Raw genomic sequence first — 18,607 nt, forward strand, 5'->3', positions numbered from 1 at the left:
AGCCAAAAAGCATAATATGAGCACTTTAATATAGTCAGATAGCATGGTTTATACCCTGTTAAACGCATCCTCCTAAAGCCTCATTCAGAGGCTGTTGTTGTGGTGCTTTGCAGTGGTGTGTTCCCCTCAAGTGCCCTTGACTTGAAATCTTCAAAGCACTCATGCCTTCATTTTTAAACTGCATAAATAATATTGATGTCGTATCGTGATCAATTGTGGCTTATGTTTGGAGTCTTGATGAAGGGGATAAAGATAATTTTCACAGTTTGATTTAGAGCAGAATGCTTGAAACCAAAAACCATTTGAACTCTTAGGCTTTGACCCTAAGGCATAAAACATTGTTTATATCTATATTAGTCGGGAATGCAGAAATCAAAATGGCACAGAAGAGCGCTTTAAAGGGCTTAGCAGGAATGGTATCCATCAAAATTAAAGTTGTCACACCCCGAAGGCCTTGCTTTTGTCTAATCTCACTTTGTCGATTTTCCTTCAGCAAACTACAAAGAGCATGGTCAAGCTGAAGAGCAGAAGGAGGACATCAAGATTGGTGGATTTTTTTCTTCTTCATTATTTGGGGGGCTGAACTTGGAGGAGTCAGGAAAGAGAGTCAGGGGAGAAGAGTTGAGATAAAAGAAAAAGTGTGTGAAGGTTGTACAGAAGTGGATAAGATGGAGTCCAGGAGGACGTATCAAGGAGACAGGCGGAGATGTGGCGGCTGATAGGAGTCTGAAGAAGGGATGGATCCTCTCCTTTCTGCTGCTGAGAGCAATCAGGAGAAGGGAAGAAAAGAGCATATCTGTCATATTCTCTTTATCGTTGCTTCTTTCATCTCTGTCAAGATCATCTCCTTTTTTAAAAAAGGCATAGATAATGCTGATGTGGGAGCTATAGAGCTCAACAGTCCTGCCCCTTCTCTGAGAGACCTTGGGTTCCGGAAGTAAATTTCCCATTCATTTCTCCCATTGACGTCTGGGAAAATCCGTATATAAAGAGTTTTAGACCATGCCTTAGGCTAACCAGGTGGGACGTGACTCATAAGCATACAACGTATCATTTCGAGTAAAAAAACAAACAGAAAATCTCCAAAAAGTAAAAGGTACAAGACTGTGTACACATTGTCATCTCAGAGCGAAGGAACTACTCATCCCATAAACCACCGCGCACCACTGAACAAAGGAAGCTAAGGTTAGTTTAGCTAACAGCTAATTCGGCTAACCGCTAGCTGAGACAGCATGTAATAACTTTAAACCCTCAAAATAAAACCTGAAAATAACTGTTAACATATGTAACGGCTGTTACGTCAGCTGTAGACAGCTTTACCCAGTGTTAAGTTTGAGTTAACGTTATTTTACACTGAATCAAGCTGTCAGGTAGCAGTTAGCCGAATTAGCTGTTAGCTAAACTAACGTTAGCTTCTCGGCAGAGACTAACGTCAGAAGCATGGGAACAGATCATGATTCGTGCAGTGTCGTAAATCCTCGTGACGGATCGTGCAGGCAGCAGAGATTGGGTACTGACACCCCCCCTCCTCACCAGCATGAGTTCCACCAATCAGAGGCATCACTGTGGGATTGTGGGATTGTTCAGGATTGTGGGAATTACTTATCCAAGACATTGCGAATAAAAGACATTTATCTCTAAACAAGGTTAGTGCCCCATGATTTTTGGCGTCTATATGAGCATATACAATCGCTTAGTCATGTACGCAAGCTGGTTTTAAGTCTACCATCGACGGTTAGGATTTTATGGCTTATACTGCAAATGTCAATGGAGAAAACCCGCTGTGGGCGGGACTGTTGAGCTCTATAGAAACAAGATAGCATATGAATCTTAATGTGACCCCTAATTTGACCGCTTCTAACCAACCCAAAACAGCATTGACAAGAAAGTAATGCTGTGAATATAAACTTAATGGTGGATCTGAATCTAAATGATGCCGTAACTGTTCATATTTTGCACTATTATTTCTAACAGAATGTTTAATTATTCTCCACAACCTGTGCACAATCGGCAAGGTAATATCCTTGGCAAAGAGAAGGTAGTAGCATAAGGATGCTAATGTGTCTGGCTTGCGATGGTAAATGGGGCGGAGGCACTTTTTGGATGTCTCCGGGAGGTAGAGTGTTGGCAAATGAACACATTTAGGACATAGAGGCGCAGATGGTCACGCTGACCTCAGCGAGCAATTCCAAAAGCTAAAGCTGTGTTTTCCAAACAAAGGACATTATGGGATGTTACATTTTAACAGTACCTGTGCCAAATAGGATAATTTGTCAGATAAATAATCATTATCTGACACTATTCTAACCCAGTCGAAACGTTGAACGACAGAGATGGTGTTATTCAATGTTTTTCTTATTGTCAACAAATCTCATTAAAAGACCAAAACCGATGCGTCCGCACATTTCTTAATACTTTCCGACTTCCTTTCCCTGTCTGTGGCACTCAGCCGGCTGGGCCTATAGATATCAGAAAAAGCTGCATTAATTAATATTCATGTATCAGTGGATCTAATGACTACATATAATGTTAAAGGGGTTGCTTGTAGTGACAGACCCATATAGAATTATCACTCCAATCTGCAGTTGATCTCAGCTCTTCAAGGCAGTTTAGCGTCTTTCAGCTCATGACTTGGGCTTCACGGCCCAAAAACTTTACTCTTTTGCTTCGGACTTTCTGCTCTCATCAATCTCATTTCCTCAGTTGACAACTGTTTTTGTCCAAAAAGCTCTCTTATAAACCCACTGTACACTACCTGCTCAACACCAAACAGAAGACAGACAAAGGTAGAAACAAGCTGGTGAACATAGTGGAGCATTTAGTAGCTAAAGAGACAGATACTTCTCTCGGAGCCCAAATCAGAGCTTAAAGGAAAGTGAATATTGGTCTGTCTATATAGTCTGGCTCAACGGATGTACATTGCTGGGATAAAGCCTGTCCCTCCCATTCTGCTGTCTCTGCTATCTATTTTTCAAGGGCTTAAAAAAATACAAATAAGCCAAAGCGTTTTTTTCCCCCCATCCCAGAGTAGATACAACTAGTTGAACAGAAACACAACAACAAATTAATGCGTTTGCTTCTCTGTGTCTGCTGGATGTGTAGGCAAATCTGCAACTTGTTGTTAACACCTTCTTACTTTGTAGAAGCGGTAACCACCATATAAGCACTCTCCGGTGGAAGCTTGGCCCAGGTAGTGCCGGTGCAGAGCAGCAGCGATTGGATAGCCAGTGGGAACCTGCATTGTCGTTGTTAGCATTGCTAGTCGCCGTCATTTCAGCTCAGCCACCTCCATGTTTGCTTGTGACATCAGAGGCAAAAGCTATGTGCAGCCATGGCAATCATGTGAATGTCCATCACACCCTGGCGAGAGCCATATGGAGAAAATCACTGCCCAGACTATATTTTGTTCTTATTTTTACATACAGCACCTTTAAGAAGGGGTCACAAATATATAGTTCCAATTATTTAAAATATATTCTTAATACAGTGAGGAACTGTAGTTTTCAACAAACGTTACACCTGATTCATAGGAATTACATTGATGTCATGTATAGCCTAGCACTAGCTGCATGAACTGAGACCATGTGAGTACTTGATCACACGTGTTTTTGTTTCACCCTCATCACCACTTAATAGCTGCATGCCACATGCAGACAGTATTAATACATAATCTACTTCACTGGTCGCTTCACATCATGTTGTTATCAAATGCCTTCTTCTTGAAGGTAGACACAACGATGCAACCACATCATGGAAAAACACCCTATGAGTCTGAAGTAACACACTAGTCCAAAGTGGGTCATAACGGACTGAATGGTTAATTAGCACCATTTTTCAGCAATGAAGAGGTCTGGCAATCATCATCTTTAATATGCAAGGTTTTAACACCGGATAGCTAACACAGCTCCAATTAGGCCCAATCATTTTTCCAAACTGCATGATCATTGGCCAAAAACAAAACATAAAGAACTGCTAAAATGTTAAGAGAAACTGTCTCAAAAGCCACTGTGACATATAGACATAAACATCGACAGCACATATACGGACATGTACTGTATATAGTTTCTTTTATTGCTAAATGGCATGTGGCCTAATGTGACTCACCTTGGTAGCAGTGTTTGCACAGGCAATGTATTACATTTCACAAGGTCCTAACATTATTTTATCTCCCATGTATTTATATTTCTACAACTAAAAAGGTTACCGAGCAGTCAAATGAAACACGGCCACGCCTAGCAAAAGCTTGTGCTGCTCTATTGTTGCATCTGGCAGATTAAAGTTGTAGCAATGACAACAAAAGCCTTTGAGCCGGGCGACAGGTGTGGGAAATAACCCTGTCTGTGAACCTGGGGATTCCTTTGAGGATGCTGCTTACAGCTAAAAAGGTGTGACGCGAGCTGTAGCGCTGCTGTCAGGGGCGGCCTGTGTGTCTCACAGACTGGTCTGGGGTTGTGGTGCAGGTGTCAATGGTTCAAAGGCTTGTATTGTCACCGGAGAGACAAGAGCAAGACAGCAGGCCTGATGAGCAATCTTCTCCGAGGAGCCTCCTGGAGGGGTTGTGAGTGGTTGATATGTGCTTGTTAAAATAACCGAGTTGGGAGGAAAAGCTGTGCAGCTCAACCTCTGTGGTACATGGAGAAAACACAAGTTGTGTTGAGAACTGAAACGATTAACCATTAGTTCATCAAGAGAACATTATAATAATGGATTAACTGTCCAACTCATGTTCCAGGGAAACATGCCAGCCATTAGCTCGATCAGCTCTTCAGATGTGGAGAATTGCTGTTGTCTGTTTGATATAATTGAATTGCTTTGGGTTTGGCACTGTTGGTCAATCAAAAACCACAATCTTTTCTAATTAACCAAAGCGCATTTGTAGTCTAAACCTGACCACATACAGGACGTAAACGCAGTCTAGTTGAAAATAGTCTTGCATTGCCAGCCCTGTCTCCACAGCTCTGTGGAGTAAGGTCTGGCTACACAACAGATACATTCCAGGATAGGAGAAAAAACGCTCTGGGTTGTTTGCATTTCTTTAAACCAATCACAATTGTCTTCGGCGGCGCTAAGCTCTGGACGCAGCGACGGTGGCTCTGCAAAATAGTCTCAGGAAGGAACTTGTTTTAGTGGAACATTTGCACCCTGCAAAAGAAAACACTGTTACACCACATACAATATGAAATGAAGTTAACTGTTCACACAATACAGTAATGTGAGCTATTTCAATTAGCTGCATACATGGTTAAATCTCATTTGCTCTTACCAGTGTATCTCTGTGTGTACTTCGTCCACAGCAATCCCACCCAAAACTACCCCAATTAGAGAGAAAATGCTGTAAACATATTCTTTGTAAATCTTTACAATCATTCCCCCAAAGAACCAAGCAGGTGTTGCACCATCCAAATTTTCTTTAAAGGTGCCCTGTCACACAAAACCGTTTTTTCATGTATTTTTTGAAATATGTTGGGTCCATATGTGTTTGTGTTATGTCGTGAATGTGAAAATGAACGGCTACCTCCTCTGTCAGCTCTAGCCACTGAAAAGAAATAAGCGGAGAAATCAGGCCAATTACAAAAGCTGGTCAGTCTGACGTGGTGTTGCCTGAGCTCATTACTATTCATGAGCACGCCCAGTTGCGCTGGGTAAAGGATGCTGATAGCCAGGCTCTCACTGGCTAGCTGTTAGCCAATCAGAGTCAAGCAGCTTAGCTCGTTGAATATTAATGAGAACTGGCACAAATCGAGCTGAGTCTTCCTGCAGGCTTCCTATACCACACTAGAATGGCTTGAAACAAGGTAACAAAGGCATTTTTTCCACAATTTTTTTACAGAGTCCATGGTAGAACTTCAGACATTACCACAAAGTAATGAAATACATGTGGCAGGGCACCTTTAAAACTTGACATTTTCAGCGTGTAGCTTTCTACCTGGAAAGCTGTTGTTGTTGTCTCCCTTAGCTAATGGAGAGGTAACACACAGAGAGCAGAAGCGAAGGGGCAAAGCCTGACATTGCGCCGGATGTGAGGCTTTATCCTGGAAATGTACTTCCGTTGATCCAGACTAAGGTAAAACAATCCTTGCAGCGATTATGTTTTTGTATTAGGCAAAACCATTTAGTAGAACATCCATGTAATTTCAGGAGATAGGGTTGTACAGCCATAGTTGTGATACTATATCACTTTTGATAAGAACTTTTCTATTCCAAAAGAACAATTTTACTCACTCTAAATAAAAAATGCCAGTTTGAAACACATCGAAGTAGATTTCTATAGTGCTGTCAAGCTGTTTTCTTATCAGTGCAAAAAGAGTCCTTTAAGCTTCAGAGTGTGTTTGAGAAATGGCATTAGCTCTGTGGCTTTGTCACAATCAGATTACTTTTAAGATTGAGAGCTGGAGGCATTTTGTCTGATGCTAATGCAATTTGTGGACGTTCATCGAAACTGTGTTGGACAGGATGCATCCACTGGACCACTGCGTATAGATGTGGGTAGGCTTTGTATAATTTCAGTTTGCCGATATGATGTTGGATGGAGGTAAAGTGTGTTTGTATGTGGTCCCTCTCGAGCCTGCGAAAGGGACCACATACGAGCTTGCTGATAGAAAGAGCAAATGCGTTTGCACACACAGTGGGACTTTTCCAGTCAGTTTAATCAGAGAAAGCCAATGTAGAGGAACTTCTACGAATGCTTACACACATTCATACGTGCTCTAGTTGCACGTGTGCCTGCACACCACAAAAATGGCATTCATGGAATATGAAGAGTGTGATTGATGTGAGTGTTAAATGTGTTACCTCCTGTAACCCATATCTTAAAAGTCATGGGAAATTGAACACAGTTGGCCCGCCTTGTTCCATCCAAAGAGGTCAGGCTAGACTGACCTTTTCCCATTCAGGTCTAATCTCAACTTTCCTCCATGTGTAATGTGTATCACGCTAGATGAGAACATTGAACAAGGTTTGAGTAGTGTTCAGGTAAAAAGGGATTGCTCACAGTTTGAAGGATTACTTTTTGCTGGAAGTGAATGTGATGTAATTTCAACGGCAGAATTTTAAGCTACTGACAGATTTTATAATAATTATAATTAATAATAATAATTTACACTTTTATTAATCCCGCAAGGGGAAATTACAATGTTTTCACTCTGTTGTTATTACACACAGGCCCGAATTACACACATATGCTCAGTACCTATACATGCACTAATGGAGAGATGTCAGAGTGAGGGGGCTGCCCATGGAGAGGCGCCCTGAGCCTTTGGTGGTTCGGTGCCTTGCTCAAGAGCACCTTGGCAGTGCCCAGGAGGTGAACTGGCACCTCTCCAGCTACCAGTCCACCACCATACTTTGGTCCATATGGGGACTTAAACCAGCAACCCTCCGGTTCCCAACCCAACTCCCTACTGCCACCCCCCTATAGTGCGTTTGAATGTATTATAGTTGTGAAGACCAAAACATAGCTAAAAGTGAGTGTCATTTTGGACTTAAATTGGTCGGGTTGCCAGTAACGTAACTTCAAATCAATTCTAATGTTGCTCTGTGTCTGCTAGATACGTAAAAAGGCAACTACTAACACATTAGCATAACAACTTCATGTGGTAATAACATGCCAAAGTTGAGTTTAGAGCAATTGTTCAATGGCCCTCAAGTGGCCAACAACATCAATAATACCACTTTAAATCTAATTTACATAAAACAGAAAAGAACAAAACAAACACTAAGTAAAAGAAAGTTGTATCTTGAGAAAATGACCAAAGTTTATTGCTACCATATTATCCTTCAGCCATGTCAATTAAAATATTAATGATGGCAAAAGTGTGATTACACTCATTTTTTAGACTAGATCTTTCTTTGTATGTAGACCTGTTCTTTTAAACTGTCTAATATCAGATATTACGGTTTTAGAGGTTATGAGCTTGGTAAAGCACTGGCCTGGGTAATGCATCTCACTTTATAAAATGATTAGCATTCGTGCTATTTCCCCAAAAGACACCCGAGAACAAACTGTGCATTTTTAATAGATACTTTGACTCAGAGCATGTAGATGCCATATTTAATAAATGCATGAAAATTGGCACCTCTGATTGTTTCTTCCAATAACAATAAGTGGAGCAATGGTTTCCCTACAGCTGCAGTTTCATAGTGATTGATCCTCAATGAGCTCAGTAATCTTGTTAAAGCTGCTGGTCATTTTGCAGTTTGATCACAAAAGAAGACAGTCTTCATCTTACCATCCAATGTTCCCATGGTCTGTCAGCTAAATGTGAATGAACTGTAATGGGCTAAGGAGGTGGATTGAATCCCGTCACAAGGGGCAGAGCAGTAAGTCACAGCGGTGCGAGAAAGAAGGGACGATCAATTGTGGCTTCTTGCCAGAGATATGGGCTGTTTATTCAGAGAGGGGAAATAAGATAGGTCTCGAGATAGGCTGGAGGAGACACAAAAACATTTTTTTTAATAGAGAAAGCCTTTAAGCCAGTGTCTTTGACCTAACTGCAATGTGATTTCCTCTTCTGAAATATTGAGATCACTCCCTAAGGGATAATACCCGGAAAGTTGCAAGTTCCAATTGTAATGGATAAGCGTTCCTTGATTTGAAAGTCCAGATTCACACAAATGTCATCCATCCCCCCTATGAAATTAAATTAGTGTGGCGCTCACTGAACTATTTATCTTTTTTTTTTTTTTTTTTCATTTGTTACATAAATAACCCAAGCTCTAAGCTTTAGCAAAGCCTCTCTGGCGCATTATGGAAGCATATTGATGACAAACGATTTGAGAGAGTACGAAACAAATTGAAATCGCTTCTCAGTCTGAAAGTTTGTTTGTTTGTTTCGGATCCTCATTAGCTCCTGCATTACATTCTTCCTGCAAGTCATGTCTTTGAGAGCGCAAAGGACCCGGGTTTGTCAGAGCAGAGTTCGATTTGTGAGCGAGGGAGAATAGAATTGTGTGCGTAAGGGATGATTTGAGAATCCAAGAGGAATTTTTAACTACATGTAGAGTCATTAACAAGGAATCTCACGCTCCTGAGGATCAAGGCTGCTCATGCTCACTTTTGGCAGTCTGAATCCTCTGAGCGCAAACTCAGACCAAGAGCAGAACGTCACCTGTTCAATTTGACATCAAAGTAAAGGGTCATCCTGTCAAACCCTTCTCTCTAATGTCAAAATAAAATCTGGGGCAGTGGGGGTTTTTAAAGGACAATTCCGGCGCAAAATTAACCTAGGGGTTAATAATAGATGTGTACCCACCCACTCGATCGCTCTCTGGGACATGCTTTCATGCTAATCGATGTGTTTGTAGCTTGAAAACTAGCTAGCGCGGAATGCTGATTAGCTTACAACGCTAGTATTCGGGGCACAGGGAAAGTAAAAACAAATCGCTATTTATACCACTAAAAAGGCTCAAAATATCACCACACTTTAACGGTAGCATAATGAGGGTCCCTAAATGTTAACTGAAGCATTGAGGACTTTGTAAGTGTACAGACAGTTTATTAAAAAGATAGTTTAGAAAAACAGTAGCTCCCAAGACGGTGGCCGCCCGTATACGAGAACGCGACTGTCTTAATAATCTGTCTTTTTAATAAACTGTCTGTACACTTACAATGTTCTCAATTCTTCGGTTAACTTTTATTTTTTTTACATTTAGGGACCCTCATTATGCTACCGTTGAAGTGTGGTGATATTTTGAGCCTTTTTAGTGGTACAAAATAGCGATTTGTTTTTACTTTCCCTGTGCCCCGAATACTAGCGTTGTAAGCTAATCAGCCGTCCGCGCTAGCTACAAACAAACACATTCAATTAGCATGAAAACATGTCCCAGAGAACGACAGAGTGGGGACACATCTGTTATTAACCCCTAGGTTTGTTTTGCGCCGGAAAAATTACTAAAATCACATTCATTTTGCCTGAAAATGATCTAGTTTTTAAACTATTATGTCAGAGTGATTTTGAGAGTCAAATTAATTTAAAAGCCGTTACTAGCTATATATCACAGTGACCATGTTAGAGTCATGTTAAATTCAGTTTCTCTCCATTTTTGATGAATCATTTTAATTGAAATAATTATTTGAAGCATTTGAAGAAAAACATTTACGAATGAGGCTCATTGTCACTGCTGAACGGAATTCTGCCCTCAGAAATCTAAAGAGCTTGATGTGGGGTGGTTGGGTTTACTGTGATTTGATCTGACTCCATGCGTAAGAAAACCTAATGGCTCAAACAAATACTACTACTATGACTAATACAAATAAATAATAATATTTATTAGGGGCTGAGGCTTCATGCAGAATGAAAAAATTGGATAAACGGTATGGATAAACCAACAAGTCGACGAAACCATATGACGATATACAGTATGTTGTTTATTCCTACCCTCTCATACGACCAACAGGAGCATTTCATAAGTTAGCGCCCCCTAGCGGTGGCAGGAAATACAACCCACAGGAGTGTTTTCTGTCCTCATATCTAAAGGACAGAATCTAAATGAGGACAGAATGTAACGGTCGCGGTTTTAAACACATCTTTAAAGTTATAGCAACGTTTAGCACACTTGCATGATCGAGATCGCACACTTAAATCTGATTCTGCTCTTATGAATCCATGCCTCTTGTGCTTTCAAATGTTGTAGCGATCAGGTTTTGTTTTCAGCTCTCTCAATTCAGTTAGCCTACTTAAAATGAATAGAGACCTGCCAGCTAATCATTTAAGGATCTAGTGAACAAGGAAAAAGCCTCATTTTCTGCAGTCAAATAACAGAAAATGCAAATGCTGGTATAAATCAAAAGGTTACCTGGTACTAGTCCATTCAGACACATCATTTACTTTTTCTAACAGTAACTACAGCTTTAGAGGTGTATTTTTGTGCTCTCAAGTGATTGTTAGGGCTCCTGCACACTGGCTGCGTGGCGTGTCTGTTTTTATTTCGGCTCCCATGTTAACAGGTTAGAGCTTGCACACTGCCTGTGTGACATGCACGTCTCAGGTGCGGCTGTTAAGAGCCGCGCGGAAAACGCGTGCATGCTAGAACTAGGACCGACGCCTATTTTTCATGCAACACGCAAGCGTGTTGGAAGCGTTTACAGGCAAAATAGAATATGAAAAGATGTTTATATATGTCATTTTGACACAAATACATTTAATAAATGACATTTTGATGTTTGAAAGTCTCTAGGTTTTGACATAAATGCAGATATAAATGTAATTTGAAAAAAATAATAATAAGGGTGCTCAGTTGGTAGAGTGGGTGCCCATATATAGAGGTTTGACTCCACCCTGCAGCCTTTTGCTGCATGTCATTCCCCCCTCTCTCTCCCCTTTCATGTCTTCAGCTGTTAAAAATAAAGACCGAAAATGCCCCAAAAAATTATCTTTAAAAAAAAAAATAATAATAATAAATAATAATCAATTTCAATTTCAATTGGATTCTGATAAAACAATAACCTGGACTTTATTTATCTCAGGAAAGGGAATTGAAATATAAATATACATATATATATATATATATATATATATATATATGTGCAAACAAATGTACAAACACAAAAGTATCGACAAAATAAAGTTGAAGAACATTTCATTTTATCAATGGGAAACATAAATGTGTACAGACGAGGCTAGCAGCAGCAGCAGCGCCGCGTCAGCCCTTAGAGTTCTGGTTTCATACCCTGCCATCTTGCCAACGTTGCTTACAGATGACAACAGGAGTCTGGCACGGACTTCTCAGAGACAAACACAAACCAAAATGTTCTGCAGGTCTCCAGTGGGGTTTTGGTCAGTGTTCAGTATGACCGGTTTCTGATGTTCCCTCTAAACCCCAGTAGGTCATGGCAGGCTACAATGTTTACCTGGTTTCATAGCACATTGTTTGCTTTAAAGTTAAATGAATGCCATGGGCATTTACATGCATGCATAAATACATGTAAGTCTTGTGAGGGTAAGAGTAATGCAGAATACCTTCAATCTAATGAGATCAAATTGAATTTGGATTTTTATTTATTAACACATCTAGGTACATTTGATAAGGGGCTTTATGTGATTTTTTTTAAGGTTTCACAAAATGTAGCCTCAACTTACTTTAACATAATAATAATGTAACTTTTACACTTCCTTAAATTACATAGAGCCTTAAAATGCAGGTTTAGAAAACCATCTATGTGACTGTGGATCACATTTTCACAGGAAAGCAAATTGTCTTAGATACTGTCTTAGATACTGTATGCTCTCAGTAAAACAGACTCAAAACCCACAGGAGGAAAGTCAAAAACAGGTGTGCAAATTGCTTAATAGCAAAGAATTGCTTTAATGTTCCTATTGTTGTGGTAGAATTGAAAAACGATGCAAATAAAGAAAGCAGGAGTCAATAAAAGTACATATGCAAATATGGCAAGCTTGCAGTGAGACTATTATTGCCTGTGTGAAACAGTTATTGCTTTGAAAATGAATGTTTTCCTCATTTCTCAGTATTATCTTGGCATTTGGCAACTTGCGGGAAAATCAAATGGGAGCAATAGAAATATCATCGGAGCAATAAAACCATAATTTATTACAGGAGGGCCAATAGGGGAGAAAGTGATGACACAGTATTTAATCTATGATCATGTGGGATTATACAGAAATCTTTCGCATAGCATTATTTTTTTTCACTCCACACATAAACAGCTTATAAAATATAACACATATGTCATAATTAAACTCATTTTAAATATTTGTTGATTGTGGATTACAGTATGCACTTCCGGAATTAGCACTCTGTGACAAACCTGCCTCATTTAGTTGGTTTTCCCCCTCCGTCAGGGCAGGTGAGAACGCGACAATCGCACTCGGACCAAACAAGCGTACCGAGACCTGCTTGATGAGGTGGTCTCGGTATGCTTTGAATCGAACTCTGGGAACGTGATCCCACCTCGACCCACATCAACTATACATACTCCGCAAGTCTGAGCTAAATGTCTTCTGTAGTCAGGTGTGTTTAGCAATCTGCGATGCAGCAGAGAAGAAAAAACTGTAGCAGCTTGCAGTGTTTCTATCACAGAAATAGACTGCGGTCAAGCTTGCCGTCTGTCACTCGTATCTCTGTGGTCAAACCAGCTGCCGCTAAAATTGGAGACAGACGCCGGCACAGCAGTGCCAAGTCTCGGTGACCAGAGCAGACGTAGTCACGTCTCTCGCGAAACAATGTTTGATCATTTTAATGAAATGAGCTGGTTTGACCACAAGACCAGAACACAGGACCTTCTTCCTGTATTTACTTTCTTGCTCCTGCCCCCAGACACATCCGACCAATAAGAGGAGTGGACGTTCTTGCATGATTTGTAATGGCGCATTTTGGTACGCTTGGATTTTTCCAGGTGTGAAACCAAACCAAACCGACCGAGGGTAAATCGCTCCAAGTTTACAAACTCACCAACTGATTCGGACCAAAGCAAACAAACTACAGGTGTGAAAACGCCCTGAGAGACTAGATAATCATTGTCCATCGATCCATCCATCTTCGTCCGCTTATTCGGGGTCGTGTCGCGGGGGCAGCAGCTCCAGCAGGGGATCCCAAACTTCGCTTTCCTGAGCCACATTAACCAGCTCCGACTGGGGGATCCCGAGGCGTTCCCAGGCCAGGTTAGAGATATAATCCCTCCACCAAGTCCTGGGTCTTCCCCCGAGGCCTCCGCCCAGCTGGACGTGCCTGGAACACCTCCCTAGGGAGGCGCCCAGGGGGCATCCTTACCAGATCCCCAAACCACCTCAACTGGATCCTTTCGACGTAAAGGAGTAGCGGTTCTACTCCGAGCTCCTCACGAATGACTGCCTCAGATCAGATGAAACGATTATAAAATCGATCATTGACCTTTGGCCTAGGGTGCTCTGGTACCAAGTACACTTATGAGCATCCCTATGTTCGAACATGGTGTTCGTTATAGACAATCCATGACTAGCACAGAAGTCCAACAACAAACAACCACTAGGATTTAGATCAGGGAGGCCGTTCCTCCCAATCACGCCTCTCCATGTGTCTCTATCATTGCCCACATGTGCGTTGAAGACCCCCAGCAGAACTATGGAGTCCCCCCCTGGAGTCCCATGCAGGACTCCATTCAAGGTCTCCAAGAAGGCTGAATACTCCGAGCTTTTGTTTGGTGCATATGCACCACAACCCACAGGCGTAGGGAGGCGACCCTCTCGTCCACCGGGGTGAACTCCAACGTAGCGGCGCTCAGCCTGGGGGCTTGTGAGTATCCCCACAGCCGCCCTGCGCGTCACATCCCTGGGCAACTCCGGAGAAGAAAAGAGTCCAACCCCTATCCAGGAGTATGGTTCCAGAACCGAGACTGTGCGTAGAGGTAAGCCCCACCAGATCTAATTGGTAGCGCTCCACCTCCCGCACAAGTTCTGGCTCATTCCCCCACAGAGAGGTGACGTTCCACGTCCCCAGAGCCAGCCTCTGCCGCCCGGGTCTGGTCCGTCAAGGCCCCTGACCTTCACTGCCACCCGTGTGGCAGTGCACCCGCCCCCAGCGGTTCCTCCCACAGGTGGTTGGCCCATGGGTTGGAGAGGGAGGTGCCACGTTGCTTTTTCGGGCTGTGCCCAACCGGGCTCCGTGGCAAACCCGGCCACCAGGCTCTCGCTGACGAGCCCTCCATCCGGGCCTGGCTCCAGACGGGGGCCCCGGGCTTCCTCCGGGCAGGGTAACTTCACCTCTTCTTCAATGACTCATAGGGGTTTATGAACCATTCTTTGTCTGGCCCCTCACCTGAAACCACTTTTTTTTAATAGCATTTAAATAGTAAATGTCAGCATTTGCGCACACACATGAATACACACACACACACACACACACACACACACACACACACACACACACACACAGGTTTGTGGCACTATCTTTGTGTGGACCCGTCATTGACATAATGCATTCCCTAGCTCCTTACCCTAACCTTAACCATCACCACTAAATGACTAACCTTAACCCTTACCCTCACCCTAACCAGAACCTAATACTAACCGTAATCCTACAACCAAGTCTTAACCCTCAAACAGCCCTTTACACATGTGGGGTCCACCATTTTGGCCCCACAAAGTCGCGGGACCCCAGAAGTATACTGGACTCCCGGTTTTTGGACCCCACGAATATAGTTAAACAAGCACACACACACACACACACACACACACACACACACACACACACACACACACACACACACACACACACACTAAGCAGAGAAATGAACTCCATATTCCCACTGACAAATATAAATCCTGCAAAAAGTCCTCTTACATGTGCCTCTGTCGAGCTCTCACACTGATAAAGCATTCAGTGTCTATACCCCTCAGCTGGGGAGTCTCTTTGATCTGAGCTTGCCATCTACTGCATTCCCTCTCTCATGCTGCATTGGAAGAATGATTTCAAGTATCACAGCCAAAGTACCGTGAACAAAGGAAAGTGAACACTACGAACGAGCTCTATTCTTAAAGGATGAGCTAACCGAACTACAGTCTACTCCATTTGATGTGATCATACAGACCAATTTGGAGTGGACGCCACGGTTACGTCACTGCAGTTACGCACGCATTGTGGTGGCAGAAAAACTGTGGAAAAGGACGGCTGGCTAGTTAGGTTAGCTTGCTAATTCCACCATCCTTACAGAAAATGAACCGAACAGCCGACTGGTAAGAAGCATGAATGTATTTAACCATCTGACACCATATATGCAGCATACAGAAATACTCTGCAAATACCAAAACAAAACAAGTTGTACACAAGAGCAGACGTTTTTAGCGGCCACGAAAAACTGAGGCACTGTTTGCTAATAATAAGACATGTCTGGATTTTGAACGCTAGATTGGGGGGGGGGGAATAAAAAGCTTCTTTTCTGCAAAACCAGAAGAAACAGAAGAAGCACCAGTTTTATAAAGTCTGATTCACTCTTAAGCAATGCTTTACCCTGACACCAAGCCGAATATTGATGAGGCCTTCAGTGGCTGTAATGATCCTTTTGAAGTTGAACTGTGAAAACTTAAATAGAGCGCACACCCCTGTGAAGATAGAATATGCAGTGATTCATATAATGATATTTGTGCTGCCAGAGGCATGAGATTTTAAAGGCCACTTTTGAGATTCAGCAGCTGATGGAAAATAACTAATGTGTGATGTTGAAGCTCTTTGAAGAGTGTCGCAATCCAGAGTCACTTGGCAAAGATGTTTAACAAAAGGCAATTATTTCTATATCACAATGGGCGCACTAGTATATTTTAACACTGTCTGAAAGTCCAAATACTTTCCTTCATGCTGTCTTTTTTCTTTTAATAGTGTCCAATTTACACAAAAAATAAACTATGTGGCAGTTTTGCTTTAGCAGACAATGTGCTGTGGACGGCAAAGATGAGCAGAGACAGTGGATGTATGCGACAAAGGTCATTGTATATAACATTTATCACATCTCCTGCACACATCAGGGGGCACTGTCATGCAGTGTGATACTATTCTGAAGTATAATATTTGCATCTGGCTTATTTTCACTGTCTCTTTTCGTTTGCAAGGTAAAATTGTAATTGTTTTTTTTAAAAACATCTTTCTTTCTGCATTTTAAAGAAAGCTTTGTTCCCGAATAACCAAGGCTGTCTGCCAACAACTTCTAACAATAGTCAAATGTTCAACATAATCTCCTCCAATCAGCCTCTAAAAAAGCGGCTAGAATAGAAATAAATTTTGTGTCTGAATGCAACCACTTTTATCTCGATAAGTATGAAAAGCAAGAGTGCTACTGCTGAATATATATGAAATCCATTGCTGTAGGTTATGTATTAGCAAGACTCAACTCAATGAACTCACCTTGATGTATTCCATAAGTACCATTTACTTTATAATGGTGATGCATTCATTAACGGCTTTGGAGTTTTTTTTCCTACCATCTAAAACGACCCAATAAAGCTTTTTATACATTGCATATACATACATAGCAGTGGCAGGAAATACGACCCTCTATCTAAACCAGAGAACACAACGGTTGTGTTATAAACATGTAGAATTTGACGAATTGAACGGTCGCAGTTTGGTTATGTTTAGGCACCAACACCAATTACTTAAGTTAAGAGAAAGATTTTGGTTTGGGTTAACATCAGACTGTACTTCACTTCCGGTTATGCACGGGACGCTCCGTACTCCGCACGGGGCGCACCGCACTCCGCACGTTTGTTCTGTAAGGTTAAAAACACTTTGATTTTCAAACCTTGGCCTCCTGGGTGAAAGTCCTGTGTGTGTTTGACCAATCCACAACCTCAACCTGCAAGCTAAGTTGGAAATTTGGCGCTCTTACAGTAAACTTTGTCACCTGAACAGGATGTGTTCTATGCATCTCATAGAACACATTTTGATCTTTTACACCAGTCACGTATTGGCTCCGATTTTACGCCCATTACTGCAACCCAAAGCATCTTTCTTCTATTCTATTTACTTTCAACTTATCGCTTAGCTACATTGAGTTTGTATTGGGCTGCAAGGCAGTGGCAAGTCACTTGTGATTGCACAACAGTCCTGTGGATTACCACATCCAGTGTGACACTGATGGAAGACTGAAGCTGCTGCTGTTGAGCTGCTGACATGCTGCTTCAGCTGTTCTAGACAAGCTGTTGGTTCAGCACCACACTGTCAAACTAAGTAAGAAAAAGCAAGGGGTGTATTGTTTCCGGTGGTAGCGAGAGGATACAATATGATACAGGAAGGCAGGTTTGTGTAATAGATCCATGAGCTTGAAGGATCATCAGAACCAACCAATCCCTCAACCAAAACACTAAGCAGTTTCTAATACAACCAGTTAAGATACAATTTCACAGTTTTGGAAGTGTTTCCTGGTACCATCACACAGGTATGTAGAAATATTTATATAGAGTCCTATTTTGGCATCATCGGCAGCGTGTTTGGTGTCATCCACCGGACGTTTTCTGACAAATGAGCAGGGGGGGCTTCCAGGTGCTGACAGGACTGAGTCTTGCCAATTTCTTCTTCTACTCTGCTACATTTTAGAAATATTGTACTTTTAACTCCACTACATTAATCTGACAGCTTTAGTTACTTTACAAATTAAGATTTTTGCACACAAAACACAAGTAGTTTATAAAATATGTTTTATTATAAATTAAACTACCCAACAATGTAACGGCCTACAAGTCCAGCTGAAATCATTAGACACTTAGTTGATTGACAGAACTGTTTTGAAGAGTTCTTTTACTTTTAATAGCCTACTTTAAGTATTTATTTTCCTGATGATACTTACCTAATTTTACTTAAGCAACATTTTCAATTGAAGAACGAGATGCCTTGCACGGCCTTTTGTCTAAAAGAGAGAGAGAGAGAGAGAGAGAGAGAGAGAGAGAGAGAGAGAGAGAGAGAGAGCACAAGTCACATTGCGGAGGTGAGTCAAGCCCCCTCCTAATTTGACATCTACTAGCCTGTTTGACGCTGTGGTTTCGAGCCTCCAAGGTGTGGCGTTCTTAAGTCGTTTACATACCCTTATGCCTGGGCTTATTCAACTAAAATATATAATCTGAAAATTTGGTGGTGTGACTTCTGTGAAGTTTCAGTCACTCAGAATTTTGCCTAGCGTTTCTAAGTT

The sequence above is a fragment of the Sander vitreus genome, chromosome 11, assembly GCF_031162955.1.
Source record: "Sander vitreus isolate 19-12246 chromosome 11, sanVit1, whole genome shotgun sequence".
Classification (NCBI taxonomy): domain Eukaryota; kingdom Metazoa; phylum Chordata; class Actinopteri; order Perciformes; family Percidae; genus Sander; species Sander vitreus.